Raw genomic sequence first — 15,673 nt, forward strand, 5'->3', positions numbered from 1 at the left:
ATTCTGGCCACATAATATGATTTTGGAATTACTCTCACCTCTTCAATTTTGGGGAAGAGTTTGAGAAAAACCGGCATTAACTCTCCCTTAGATGTTTTGAAGAATTCACCAGTGAAACCATCTGTTCCTGGGCTTTTATTTGGGGAGGTTTTTGATTACTGATTCCACCATCTTGTTACTGGTCTGATCAGCTTTTCTCTTTCTTCAAGATTTAGTCTTGGTAGATTACATGTTTTAGGAATTTATCCATTTCTTCTAGGTTATCCAGTTTGTTGGCTTATAATTGTTCATGAGAGTCTCGTATGAACCTTTTTATTTTTGTGCTATCAGTTGTAATCTCTTAGCTATCACATCTGATTTTATTTACTTAAGACTTCCTTTTTTCATTAGTCTAGCTGAATATTTGTTAATTTTTTCTGTCTTACAAAAAAAGAGTTTTCTTGATCTTTTCTATCATTTGCTGATTTCTCATTTACTGCAGCTCTGACCTGTAATTTCTTGCTTCTGCTAACTCTGGCCTTGATTTTTTTTTTCTTATCCAAGTCCTTGATTATGGTTACGCTGTTTATTTGAGATATTTATTATTGAGATATTATTTATTGCTTACCACTATAAAATTCCCTCTTACAACTTTTCTTTATTGCAATTTGTAAGTTTTGTTATGTTTCTGTTTTCATTTGTCTCGAGATATTTTTGCCTTATTTTTTGATTTCCCCTTTAACTTATTGGTTGTTCAGGAGTGTGTTTTCATATCCACATGTTTGTGAAATTTCCAGTTTTCCTGTTGTAATTTAGCTCTAATTTTGCATCATTGTGGTCATAAAAGATATTTGATATGATTTTAATCTTCTTAAATTTTCTAAGGTTTGTTCTGTGGCCTAACATATGATCTATCCTCAAGAATACTCCATGTGCACTTTAGAAAAAGAGTGCTGTTGCTGCTATATGTCTGCTAGGCTCATTTGTTGTAGAGTTTGAATTCAATGTTTCCTTCTTGATTTTCTGTCTGCATGATATACTTGTTGTTGAAAAAAAGTGGTATTGAAGTCCCCTGCTATTATTATAACATCTGTTTTTACTTTCAGATATGTCAATAATTTGCTTAACTTTAGAGCAACTTATTTAAAGGTACTAAAGTTTGATGGATGTGAAAGAGGAGAGTGAAAAAATGGTTTAAAACTCAACATTTGAAAAACTAAGATCATCGCATCCAGTCTCATCACTTCATGGCAAACGGATGGGGAAATAGTGGAAGCAGTGACAGATTTTATTTTCTTGGACTCCAAAATCACTGTGGATGGTGACTGCAGCCATGAAATTAAAAGATACTTGCTCCTTGGAAGAAAAACTATGAAAAACCTAAACAACATATTAAAAAGCAGAGACATCACCTACAAAAGTCTGCATAGTTAAAGATATAGTTTTTCTAGTAGTCATGTACGGAGGTGAGACATCAACCATAATGAAGGCTGAGCAATAAAGAATTGATGATTTTGGACTGGAGTGCTGGAGAAGACTCTTGAGAGTCCCTTGGACAGCAAGGAGATCAAACCAGTAAATCTGAAAAGAAATCAACCCTGAATATTCATTGGAAGGACTGGTGCTGAAACTGAAGCTCTAATACTTTGGCCACCTGATGTGAAAAGCCAACTCACTGGAAAAGACCTTGATACTGGGAATGACTGAAGGCAAAAGGAGGAGGGGGAGCAGGGGATGAGATGGTTACATGTATCACTGACTCAATGGACACGAATTTGAGCAAATTCTGGGGGGTAATGAAGGATAGGGAAGACTGCAGTGCTGCAGTCCATGGGGTTCCAAAGAGTTGGACACAACTTAGTGACAAGAACAACAAAATATCAGATGCATATATATTTACAATTGTTAAATCCCATTGATGAACTAATCATTCATCATTATGTAATGATTTTCTTTGTCTCTTGTTACAGTTTTTTACTTTAATTTAGAGACTATTTTGTCTGATGTAAGTATAGCTGGCCCTACTCTCTTCTAAATTTCATTTGCACAGAATATCTTTTTTAATACTTTCATTGAAACCAATTTGTGTTCTTAAAGCTAAAATGAGTCTCTGGTTGGCAGCATATGGTAGGATATTGTTTCTTTATTCATTCAGCCACTGTATAATTTTTCATTGAGTAACAATAAATTTACATTTAAAGTAATTATTAATAGGTAAAGTACTATTGCCATCTTATTAGTTGTTTTCTGGCTATTTTGTGGTTCTAATCTTCCTTTCCTACAGTCTTCCTCTATAAATTAATGAATTTCCATGATTTGGGGCTTAGATTTTTTTCTCTTTTACTTTTATATATGTGCTATAGGTTTTTACATTGTGGTTACCATGAGGGTTACATAAAACATGTCATAGATATAATTTGAAAGTTTATTTGAAAGTTAACTTTGATAGCATACAAAACTCTGCTCTTTTATTCCACTTCCACATATTTTATGGTTTAACGTCAAAATTTATATCTTTTTATATCTTGCATTCATTAATGAATTATTTCGGCTATGCATGCATGAGTGCTAAGTCATTTCAGTCATGTCTGACTCTTTGAGACCCTTGGGACCATATCTCACCAGGTTCTTCTGTCCATGGGGATCTCCAGGCAAGAATACTGGAGTGGGTTGCCATGCCCTCCTCCAGGTGAGCTTCTCTACCCAGGGAAGAGAAACCTGTATCTCTTAGATCCCCTGCACTGGCAGGAGTGTTCTTTACCACTAGGGTCCCTGGGAAGCCCTATTATAGCTGTAACAATAAGGCTTTTGTCCTTTAACATTTGTACTAGAGTTAAGTGATTAACATACCCACCATATTGCATTACTAGAGTATTCTGAATTTCACTATCACTAACCTTTACTAGTATATGTTTCATATTTTTGTATGCTTTCATGTTAATTAGCATCCTTTCATTTCTCCCTAAATAACACCTTTCATCACTTCTTATGGGGCAGGTCAAATAGTGATGAAATTCCTTAACTTTTGTTTGTCTGGAAAAGCCTTTTTCTTGCCTTCATTTCTGAAGGACAGCTTTTCTACTTAAAGTATTCTTTTTGGTAGTTTTTCTTTCTTTCTTTCTGTACTTTTAAAAAATTTTTTAACTTTCATAACACTTTCTTTTGGCCTATAAGTTTCTGCTGAGAAATTCTCAGTTAGCCTTATGGGTGTTTCCTTGCATGTGAGGAATTTCTTTTTATATTGCTGCTTTTAAAACTCCTTATTTGCCTTTAATTCTAGACAGTTTTATCATAGTATGTCTTAGAGAAAATTTTTTTGGGATGAAGTTGTTTGGGGACCTATTAGTTTCATGAACTTAGATACCTTAATCTCTCCCGAGATTTTGGAAGTTCTCAACTATTATCAACTTAAAGCTTCTTTGAGTCAACTTTCCTTTTCTCTCTCTCTCATCTCCTTCTGGGACTCTGATTTTGCGTAGATTGTTTCCTGTAACAGTACCCGATAGGCCCCAAAGACTTTCTTCACTCTTCTCATTTTTTTTTCTTTATTCTCCTCTAACTAGATAATTTCAAATGACCTATCTTCTACCTCACAGATTCTTTCTTGTGCTTGATCAAGTCTGTTGTTCACGATTTCTATTGTGTTTATTTTTCATTTTATTCTTTGTATTCTTCAGTTCCAGAATTACCATTTGATTCTTTTTCTGTGTGATTTCTTTCAGCTAAATTTCTCACTTTGTTCATGTATTATTTTCCTGATTTAATTAAATTGTCTCCCTGTGTTTTCTTGTAGACTACTGAACTTCCTTTTAAAACAACTATTTTGTATTCTTTATCAGGCAAATTGCAGATATTTGTTTCTTTGGGGTTGGTTACTGGAAAATTATTGTTCCTTTGATGGTGTCATGTTCCCCTGATTTTCCATGTTTCCTAGAGTCTTGCATTGCCATCTTCATGACTGAAGAAGTCATCTCTTCCAGACTTTACTGCCTGGCTTCAGGACAGAAATGTCTTATATCAACCCCCTTACAGACTCTGAGGCTTTCTTAGAACTTTTCTATGGATACTCCTGCTCCCTATTTTGTGTTCGCTCTTGAGAGGGCATTCTTAAGATTGTATGTATTTTCTTGACTGTATAAAGTGAGGCCAGGTGTTGGTTTGCTCTTCATAGGTGGTGAAGCTCATGTTTATGTGCTCTCTCCTAATCCTACAAAATCAGGCCTGCTTTCTATAAGTGTTCACTAGCCTGCAAAGTCTCACTCTCATCACCCTCAGGGGTATGTACAGGGATCTTGCCCTATGGAGTGTGCAAACCTTTGCTGAGAGGGAATGTGTGGGTGAGATGCAGAGTGTTGGGACCATCTGTTGGCCAGTTGGGAAGATCTTAGTGAGATGTTCCCTGTAGCTCATGGTTCGTCTCCTTGATGGAGTCTGCAGAGCAGTTAGAAGATTCTACATTTCTTTGATATCTTCTAAGAGTCCCAGCTACTCTTCTCCTAGCTGCTTCCTGTCCCCTAATTGCACATCTCAGTATTCTGAATGTGGTAAAAATAAATAAATAAATTAAAAAAGTGAATCTCCCTACTGTTGTGGGGAAATTGCATAAATCTTAATTATGTTGATTTGCTTCATGGTGATTTTCAGATCTACCATATCCTTCTACTTTTCTTTATATTCATTCTATTAAGTTTTAAGATTTTGATATTGAAGCTCCAATCTACTGACTAAAAAGTTATTATAATATATAGTGGGACTATATGTAACTTTGTTCTGCATTTTCCAAGTCTCTTGTAAAAGTGTTATCATACTTTCATAATTTAAAAATAATGAGGGGAAAAAAAGTGGACCTCTTTGGTAGCATCCCACACAGCTGGGGAAGCTGGGAGTTCACTCAAACACTCTCACTTTCCCCAGGGGGTGAACTGCAGGCCAACGTGTCTCTTGACACAACTGTGCCAAGGGTGGGGGCGGGGAGAGTGACAGTGGTAAAGCAAAGTGTTTCTCTGCCTTTTCACTATCTAATCTCGGGGTTTTCTGCTCCAACAGTGTGCTGGAACTTCTCTGCTGAATTCTTGGACTTCCTCAAAATCACTCCTATCCGTTGGTGAGTGTCAAACATTGTGTTCTTTAAGGGGAGACAACAGAAAACTCTTATTCTGCCATTTTAATGCCATCATTTCTCGGCAAAATTTTAAGATTAAATTAAAGTATACTTCTGAAGCTCGCTCCTTACTGTTAGCATTATATTTTTGAGAGTTATTCAGGATGAGACATACAGCACTAATTCACTTACTGAAAGTTCTGTACCATGTTTAATTTTTAATATACTATTTTCTCTTGATAGACATTTTGATCTTTGTTTATTCTTATTACAATCAATGTTGCTTTTAATATTCTAGTATTTGTCTTCATGTACAAGAGTTTTTCTTGGGTATGTACCTAAAGTTTTTGTTTTTGTTTTTTGTACCTAAATTTTTTAATTTTAGTGTATTCAAATTTATTAAATCTTCCTTTATACTTTTAACTTTTTCTCACCTGTTTGTTTTCCATCCTTTTGGTAAATATATCTAATTATCTTCCAAAATTTTAAAATTTTCTCTTTATCATTTGAATTTTTGATTCATTTGGGATTGCCTTTTTTGTATGGCTGCTGCTGCTACTAAGTCACTTCAGTCGTGTCCGACTCTGTGCAACCCCATAGACGGCAGCCCACCAGGCTCCTCCATCCCTGGGATTCTCCTGGCAAGAACACTGGAGTGGGTTGCCATTTCCTTCTCCAGCGCATGAAAGTGAAAAGTGAAAGTGAAGTCACTCAGTCATGTCCAGACTCTTAGCGACCTCATGGACTGCAGCCTACCAGGCTCCTCTATCCATGGATTTTCCAGGCAAGAGTGGTGAAGTGGGGTGCCATTGCCTTCTCCATTTTTGTATGGCATAATATAGTAAATAATTTTTATATGGAAAATATATTTCTAGCAATATTTACTAAATATATTTTATTTTCTTCATTGATCTCAATGTAAATTTTGTTCATAAATATATGTTTTTATATATGTATAGGTTTCCTGGCTCTCTGCTTAGTTATATTGATTAATTTTCCATCACAATACCAAAACAACTAAACTTTAATAACTTTCTTTATGAATTTTGCTATTTAACAGGAAAATTCTTCTTGCTTGATGATTTTTTTCTTAGAAGTGCTTTGGCAATTCTTGGCCTTTTATTCTTCCAAATAAATTTTAGAATGAGTTTGTTATTTAGACCTGTGAATAAATGTATTAGGATTTAAAATAAGATTACTCTAAATTAATAGATCAATTTTGAAAGAATTGACATTTTTGTAAATATTGAGTGTTCTATTAATGAACATCTATGTATGTCTCCTAACTAAAAAGCCTCTTGCTGAAAGTGAAAGAGGAGAGTGAAAAAAATTGGCTTAAAGCTCAACATTCAGAAAACTAAGATCATGGCATCTGGTCCCATCACTTCAGGGGAAATAGATGGGGAAACAGTGGAAACAGTGTCAGACTTTATTTTTGGGGGCTCCAAAATCACTGCAGGTGGTGATTGCAGCCATGAAATTAAAAGACGCTTACTCCTTAGAAGCAAAGTTATGCCCAATCTAGATAGCATATTATAAAGCAGAGACATTACTTTGCCAACAAAGATCCGTCTACTCAAGGCTATGGTTTTTCCAGTGGTCATGTATGGATGTGAGAGTTGGACTGTGAAGAAAGCTGAGTGCCGAAGAATTGATGCTTTTGAACTGTGGTGTTGGAGAAGACTCTTGAGAGTCCCTTGGACTGCAAGGAGATCCAACCAGTCCATCCTAAAGGAGATCAGTCCTGGGTGTTCATTGGAAGGATTGATTCTGAAGCTGAAACTCCAGTACTTTGGCCACCTCATGAGAAGAGTTGACTCATTGGAAAAGACCCTGATGCTGGGAGGGATTGGGGGCAGGAGGAAAAGGGGATGACAGAGGATGAGATGGCTGGATGGCATCACCGACTCAATGCACATGTGTTTGAGTAAACTCCGGGAGTTGATGATGGACAGGGAGGCCTGGCGCTCTGCGATTCATGGGGTCGCAAAGAGTCAGACACGACTGAGCGACTGAACTGAACTGCTGTATGTCTCCCCATGTTTCAATCTCTAAATCAATTAAGTGTAATTTTCTTCTTAACAGTTATACCACATATTTTATCAGATTCATTTTTCCAGATTTTATATCTTTAGTAATTTAAATGATTTCTTCAAGAGTTGCTGCTGTTCAGTTGCTGTCCGACTCTTTGCAGCACCATGGAATGCAGCATGCCAGGGTTCCCTGTCCTTCACTATCTCCCGGAGTCTGCTCAAATCCATGTCCATTGAGTCAGAGATGCTATCTAACCATCTCATCCTCTCTGTCTTCTCCTTTTCCCTTCAATCTTTCCTAGCATCAGGATCTCTCCCAATGAGTTGGCTCTTCACATCAGGTGGCCAAAATATTGGAGCTTCAGCTTCAGGATCAGTCCTTCCAATGAATATTCAAGGTTGATTTCTTTCAGAATTGGTTTGATCTCTTTGCAGTTCAAGGGATTCTCAAGAGTCTTCCTCACCACACTTTGAAAGCATCAGTTCTTCAGTGCCCAGTCTTCTTTATGATCCAACTCTCACATCCATACACAACTACTGGAGAAACCATAGCTTTGACTATGAAGACAGTTCTCAGTAAAGTGATATGTTTGTTTTTTAATACCCTATTTAGGTTTGTTATAGTTTTTCCTCCAAGGAGCAAGCATCTTTTAATTTCATGGCTGCAGTCACTATCTGCACTGACTTTAGAGCCCAAGAAAATAAAATCTGTCACTCCTTCCACTTTTCCAAACCTTCTATTTGCCATGAAGTGATTGGACCTCATGCCATAATCTTAGATTTTTGAATGTTTAGCTTCATGCCAACTTTTTCACTCTCCTCTTTCACCTTCAGCAAGAGGCTGTTTAGTTTCTCTTCACTTTCTGCCGTTAGAGTGGTATCATCTGCATATCTGACATTGCTGATATTTCTTCCAGCAATCCTGATTCCAGGTTGTGATTCATTTAACCTGGCATTTCACATGATGCTCTCTGCATATAAGTAAAATAAGCAGGTTGACAATATACAACCTTGACATACTCCTTTCTCAAATTTGGAACCAGTCATTTGTTCCATGTCCTATTTTAACTGTTACTTCTTGACCCACATATAGGTTTCTCAGGAGACAGGTAAGGTGGTGTGATATTCCCATTTCTTCAAGAAATTTCCACAGTTTGTTTGGACCCACATAGTCAAAAGCTTTAGCATAATCAATGAAGCAGAAGTAAATGTTTTTCTTTTACTCTTGCTCTCTCCCTGATCCAACAAATGTTGGCAATTTAATCTCTGGTATCTCTGCCTTTTCTAAACCTAGCTTGTACTTCTGGAAGTTCTCAATTGACATACTTTTGAAGCCTAACTTGAAGAATTTTGAGCATAACCTTGCCAGCATGTGAAATGAGTGCAAGAGTACATTTTTCTAATTGTATGTTGCTTGCATGCAAAACTGTACTTGTCTTTTGCATATTGACCTAATATCTAGCAACTTTTGAACACTTTTTAAGTTGTAAGTGAATAAAGGGCATTTAGGTTCTAGAATATGGCCAGGTTAGAGCACCAAAAGACCTTTTCACTGAACAATGATTGAAGTCTAGAAAGCTATATTATCTGAGACATCTTAGGCTCACAAATGGCATATCTGATCTCCGAGAATCCCTTTATTCTAAAATAATAATAAAAACAGAAAAGAAAATGAATAAAAATGTCAGTGCTGACAAAAATTGAGAATATGTTATAGTACTATTGGCAAGGATATGGAACAGTTCAAATTCTCATACACTTCTCTTGGAGGGCAAAATTCTAATTTAAATGTTCAAATTACCTTGGAAAACAATTAGACATTTTTCTCAAAGCTGATGTATTGAATATCCTGCAATCTGGAAATCCCATTTCTTAGGTATGTGCCTATGTTAGTTTTATGCTATGCATATGTACCAGGAGATATATATATGAATGCTGATAGCAACATTCATCATAAGAGAAAACAATCTGGAAAAAATTTTTATATTCCATCAAAATGGTATAGTCACATGATTGATTTTTATACAGCAATAAATGAAATAAATATACATACAGAATGAGTGATAAGCTTTGAGAGCATAATGTTGAGTTAAAAGGCAAGTCTAAGAAGATAACGTATAGTATATTATCATTTTCTGCAACTCCCAAATCAGTAAAACTAAACAATATATTCTTAGGCATTTAATATTATGACTGAAACCCACATTTAAAAAAAAAAATAATGAGGAAACAAACACAAAATGTAGGATACTTGTGTCTCTGAGGAAAGAATCAAAGAAATAAGACAAGGGAAGAACACATAGGTAAATGAAAATTACTGGAAATTCCTATCTCTTGGGCTGAATGTTGGGTTTATGGATATGTATTATACTGTTATGCTCTATTAATAACATTTACATAACAAAACTTTTGCATGTGCTAAAACATAATAAAAATGAAATAAAAGTAGAAAAGAATATAAAACACTTATCCTTTTATTTAGCATATAATTATTAAACACCTACCTAGAGAATTTCATGGACAGAGGAGCCTGGAGGGCTACAGTTGTGGGATCACAAAGAGTCAGACACAACTGAGTGACTAATAGTACTACTACCTCTACCAGTGCTAGATACAACTCTAGCTACCAGGAATTAAACAATATCCAGTGTCAATATTTAAAAAACAGGGGAAAAAAATCTCTGTATTCTTGGAACATGCACTGAACAAGATTCAACTAAACAAACTTTATGAAATAGAACTTATTAAGATTAAAATACTTTATAAAGTTATGGAAATAAATGGAAATAAAAATGGAAAATAAAAAGGAGTCTGTATTCTAATTTTAAAAAAATCAAGTTTTGAGGTTACCAACAGTCTGACAAAAGAATGATTAAAGTCCACTTAAGGAATCAAATCCCTCCATATTAATCTTATTTCATCCTTTCCAAGAAAAACAGCCTCAACGATGGCCAAAGAGTGTGATTTGAGAGGCAAACTGGGCAAAGCATTGTTTTAGGTTTTTGAGGAATTTAATTTTGATTTAATTATTCACAGACTAAGACCAGTTGAACTTTTCTGCCCTAAATGTCCAGAGTGTGCTCAGTTGCTTGAGTCATGTCTGACTCTGCGACCCTATGGAGTGTCCGTGGGATTCTCTAGGCAAGGATACTAGAATGGGTTGTCATACCCTCCTCCAGCGGATCTTCCTGACTCAGGGATGGAACCTGCGCCTCCTGCAACTAACGCATTGGGGCAGATTCTTTACCCACTGAGCCACCAGAGAAGCCCAAATGTTCAATACTCTGTATCTTTCAAATTGGTACAAACATGGACTAACTCTATCTTGGATACAAATACTAAACCTTTGCTGATCCCTTCAGAAACCCTACATGAGCCTCCAGTCAAATAATCACTCAATATCCACCATAGTGAAATGACTGGATGGCATCACTGCTGCAATGGACATGAACTTGGGCAAACTTTGGGAGATGGTGAGGGATGGGGAGGCCTAGTGTGCTGCTGTCCATGGGCAAATAGTTGGACGTGACTGGGTGGCTAAACAACAAGATTCACCATAGACTGCGCAACAGTGGAGAATCTGGATGTAGTTGCATTCAGGGTGTTAATGAATAAGCATTCCGTCAGCTCAGAGCTGCAGAATTTTCCTACCAATCAGAAAAATCACTAATGAAGCTATAAACTGTTATACTCCCAGTTGCCATACTAATGAACATTTCTAGATAGCAAGTTTTTCCTTCTACATACATAGGAGTGACCAGAGGGGAAAAAGAATATAATTTAGTGTAAAAACTTCAAGTGATCCTTGAGCTTTGAATGTGAAAACAAAACAAGAAAAAAAAATCAGTATTTACTGCCACCTGAGTTAAGATTTATTGTTTAATTTGGGGTTGAATTACAGCATTTATTGTGCTAGACCAAAAAGTTTGGGGCACTAATTCAAGAGAGCATATTTGGCACTAAATTTTCTAAGGTATGATTAAGAAACCAAAGACTTCTATTAAACTCAGTAAACATCTTGAAAATGGCAAAAGGAACTTTAAAAGATTAATGGGTATGCCATCTAGATGTAATACTGCTAAAGTTTAATACATAGCTATTAGGTTTTTAACCTGAGTTAATAAATAGAATTACACCATTCTTGGATGAATCTAAGCAGATTTCTGAAAATAACTGATCTCAGATAGACTGAGATAAAGAAATTCTATCCCCAAAACAAACCTACCAATAGGGAGGACAAATTTTTTAATCATAAAAACTGATGAAGAGCAGAATGCACTGAAATTGTGCTAAAATATATACAAATTAAATAAGATTGCTGGTTTGGAAAAATAAAAACTTTCATCTGTGCAAACTGAGGCATAGACCAAGGCAAAGTCAGTTATCCATCATGGTAGTTAGTTTAAAATTCTTTGGACATAAAGAATAAAGGAACAAAAATGTTCAAAGTGAAAAGTAAAAGTGTTAGTTGCACAGTTGTGTCCGACTCTTTGTGACTCTATGGACTATAGCCTGCCAGGCTCCTCTGTCCATGGAATTTTTCAGGCAAGAATACTGGAGTGAGTAGCCATTCCTTTCTCTAGGGGATCTGTCCAACACAGGGATCGAACCCAGGTATCTTGCATAGCAGGTGGATTCTTAACCATTAGAGCCACCAGGGAAGCCCCAAAATGTTCAAAGCTAGAATTAAATAAAATACTATATGTCAAGCATAGTACCTGGCAAATAGTAATCATTCACTAAATGGATTTAGCATTGAAGTAGCAGTGCTATTGTTACTGGTTGATTTAAAATTAATGATCTTTCAGGCTTCCCTCATAGCTCAGTCAGTAAAGAATCTACCTACAATGCAGGAGACCTGGATTCTATTCCTGAGTTGGGAAAATCCCCTGGAGAAGGAAATGGCAACCCACTCCAGTGGGCAGAGTAGCCTGGCAGGCTACAGTCCATGGGGTCACAAGAGTCAGACATGACTTAGCAACTAAACCACCACCAAGGTTACTGACATCCCTTCTTGATGCTCCTCAAATCACCAAACAATATTTAGGTTATAATATATCTGACCTGTGGGGTCGACTTGTTATAAGGAGTTCAGAACTGATTAATTTGAATAAGAGAGAAAAATAATATAAGTAAAACCTTCATTTGCACATCATTGTCAAATGAATATGTAAATGAGGTAAAGAGATGCATTGGAAATGCCCCAAGAAAGGGACTTTCAGGGGAAAAAAATTAAGGGTCAAAGACATGGTAAAGTTTTCTAAAAGTAATCTACCTTTGATAATAAACTCTCTTCAGATACCTAGGAAATCCTATCTTACTCCCATATGTTAATATCATCTTTGAATATAAAATCCAAATTAAAAACTAATTCTTAATAGAAAGCTTTTGTTAAAAGCAACATTTTGAAATGCTGTCAGTAACTATCATAAATATTTGAGAAGTTAATATTTTAATCTTCAACTATAGCACAGAAAACACTTGTAGTGACAGACAGTGCTTCATTAATGGAGTTCTGTGTGTCTAATTGCTTTAGGCACAGGGAGCTGCATTATTTTGACACATGACATGCAATTAGAACATGGTCACACGGCTAACGGGAGATTTTACACCTTTTTTTCCTTCTACATTCAGAGTGAATAATTAGCATATTTTTTCTGCTTAGAATAATAATCAGAGCCTTAGATCCAGAAATTGCCTAATGAGGTAAAATTCCAGTTGTTGACATTAATACATGTGACACATTTTTTCAGTTGTTAAAGTAAACCTTCAAGTAAACCTTGAAGCTACCATTTCATTTACCCTTTCCAAAGTGCCCCTACCAGTCAGGAGTTATGTTATTCTTAGCATAGTATTATTGAGAAGAAAGACCACAATAGATGTTTTATACCATTATTTCAGGGCTCCACACATAGTAGGTGTAAAATCAATACTGCTTACAAATTTTAAAAAGGTTCCGTTTGGTATCTTCTGTAGTCATTTAATGATTATCAGCATTCAAAATTGATATAAAACCATTTTAGGTTATTTTGGAGCATTATTAGAATAAAAAATGGATTATTTTAACAATTCAAAATTATATCAAAACAGTTGAAGTTTTCAAAGTGTTCTTAATTCTATTGCAAACATTTAACAGTAAGGAAAAAAATCATCCAATATATTCCTAAAGCAGAGCCAAATTAATAAAAATTAGGTTTCAGAGTTCATCAATTAAGGGACCCACCCAAGGCAAACATAGTATTAATAATTTTATCTTCCTAATTTTGCATTTTTTCCTTAAAGAGTTCTCTACCCTAGTCATAAATGCTTCAGTCCCCACAAAACCTGGATCTGCCCCTGGTAAAATCACCATGCTAGGTTACTACAAACTCTTGGATACTTCAAAGAACTTTTTTTTCCCTTTTTTGAAAATACTATCCCTTTTTTATTTTTTGTGAAGACCATAGTGACTTTGAGAGTTCTATCAGTAATGCCATAAACTAGTCAAAATGGCAGACTTTAAGGTACCACCACCCCTACAAAGAATTAAATTTTGCCCCCTTTGTCTATTACTTAATATGAACCTACAAAATTATTAAGCATTTACAAATTAAATCAGTGAGCAAAATATTAACTTGGTATTATGATCTGTGATGTATATTACATAGGAGCTATCTATTGAAGATAGACCAAAAAGAGAAAAGCCATCAAGATAGAGCAGAGGTCCTCAAACTCCAGAATCCAATGCTTGATGACCTGAGGTGCAGCTAATATATTATAATAAAGACTGAAATAAAGTGCACAAGAAATGTAATGTACTTGAATCATCCTGAAACCATCCCACATCCTCTGGTCCATGGAAAAACTGTCTTCCATTGAAACCAGTCCCTGGTGTCAAAAAGGCTGGGGACTGGTGGCGAAGAAAGGACAAGAAGCACTGACGAGGCTTTAGTTTCTTTTTTAAAATAAATACGTGCTGTGCCATGCTTAATCGCTCACTTGTGTCCAACTCTTTGTGACCCCATGGACTGTAGCCTGCCAGGCTCTTCTGCTCATGGGAATTCTCCAGGCAAGAATACTGGAGTGATTTGCCATACCCTTCTTCACAGGATCTTCCCACCCCAGGGATCAAACCCGGGTCTCCTGCATTGCCAGCGGATTCTTTACCGTCTGAGCCACCTGGGAAGCCCGAAGTAAATTTGTATAAGCCCAAATGTTTTCAAGGCATATTTAAGAAAATCGTGAAGAATTTCACTATTATCAGTTCTTAAAGTCTTGATTAATCAAAGAAATTATATTTTGAAATGTTGATTGCTAAATATATGAAAGAATATGTAAAGTCAATAATCCTGGGTTTTTATTACTGTCCTTTAGTAAATGACTTAGTACTGTTCCTATTGCTCTACCTGCATAAAGACACCAGACAAAAGTTCCAGCATGCAATCTACAAACTGTAACAACTCTCATCTGGTACCAGATTACTTGTGAAGTAGGAAAAGATATGCACACATCATGTCACTATGACTCCAAAGTCAAATTAGTTAAATAGTTAAGATGAACTTTCAGTTTGTAATCTGTAAATAGGCAAGAGTATCAAAGATAATTATGACAAATGACAATGCCGTGTAACTAGCTCTACCAGATGTTAAACTATTTCATTAAACTACAGTAATTAAAACAGTGTGGCATGGACTAATTTTATATATATATACTAAACCATATACACACTATACTATATATATGCATATATATGTAGAGCAGATAAATGAAATAAAAATAATTCAGCTATAAATCCTCTTCCCTTAATAAATAGGAAGAGTAGTGAAGTAGGAACTTGTTTTCTTTCAGTAAATATTAGGACAACTGATCAGAAACATTGAAGAAAAAAATGCTAAAACTGATTAAATCACTTACAAATTAAATTACTTTACATAGCTGTAACCATATGCAAATAACCTATATGTGAAGTACATACAAAATATAAGAAAATAACATCTGTGTTTATAAACTCATGTAAGGGAAAGGACTTGATGAACTTAGAAACAATGGAAGAAATTGCAAAGGAAAAGAGTGATAGATTTTATATCACGAAATGTACTATTTATACTTTCTTTGGTAGAAAGAAAAGATTATAAGAGTGAGAATTATAGACAAATGAAAATATTTATAGCAATATAACAATAAGGTTGCTTTTATTACATAAATCACCTTCCAAAATTCATAAGGCAATCCTTAAAAGCCCATGATTAAGTGGACAAAGAATATGATCAAATAATTCACAAAAGAATTACAGACAGAAAGTAAACATGATACTAATGTTAATTCTCCCTAGTAATCCCATATATGCAGATTTAAACAATAATAATATCACATTCCTACTTATCAAATAAATCATATGCATGGCTGTGTATTCTAATATTTTTATCAAATAACCCCAATTCCAGAAAGTGTTAGTAACAAGATCCCAAATACTAAACTCTCTGTGTAGAGTGAAGTAACCCAAAAGATAAACACCAATATAGTATACTAACACATATATATGGAATTTAGAAAGATGGTAACAATAACCCTATATACAAGA

The sequence above is a fragment of the Cervus canadensis genome, chromosome 6 (assembly GCF_019320065.1).
Source record: "Cervus canadensis isolate Bull #8, Minnesota chromosome 6, ASM1932006v1, whole genome shotgun sequence".
Taxonomy (NCBI): domain Eukaryota; kingdom Metazoa; phylum Chordata; class Mammalia; order Artiodactyla; family Cervidae; genus Cervus; species Cervus canadensis.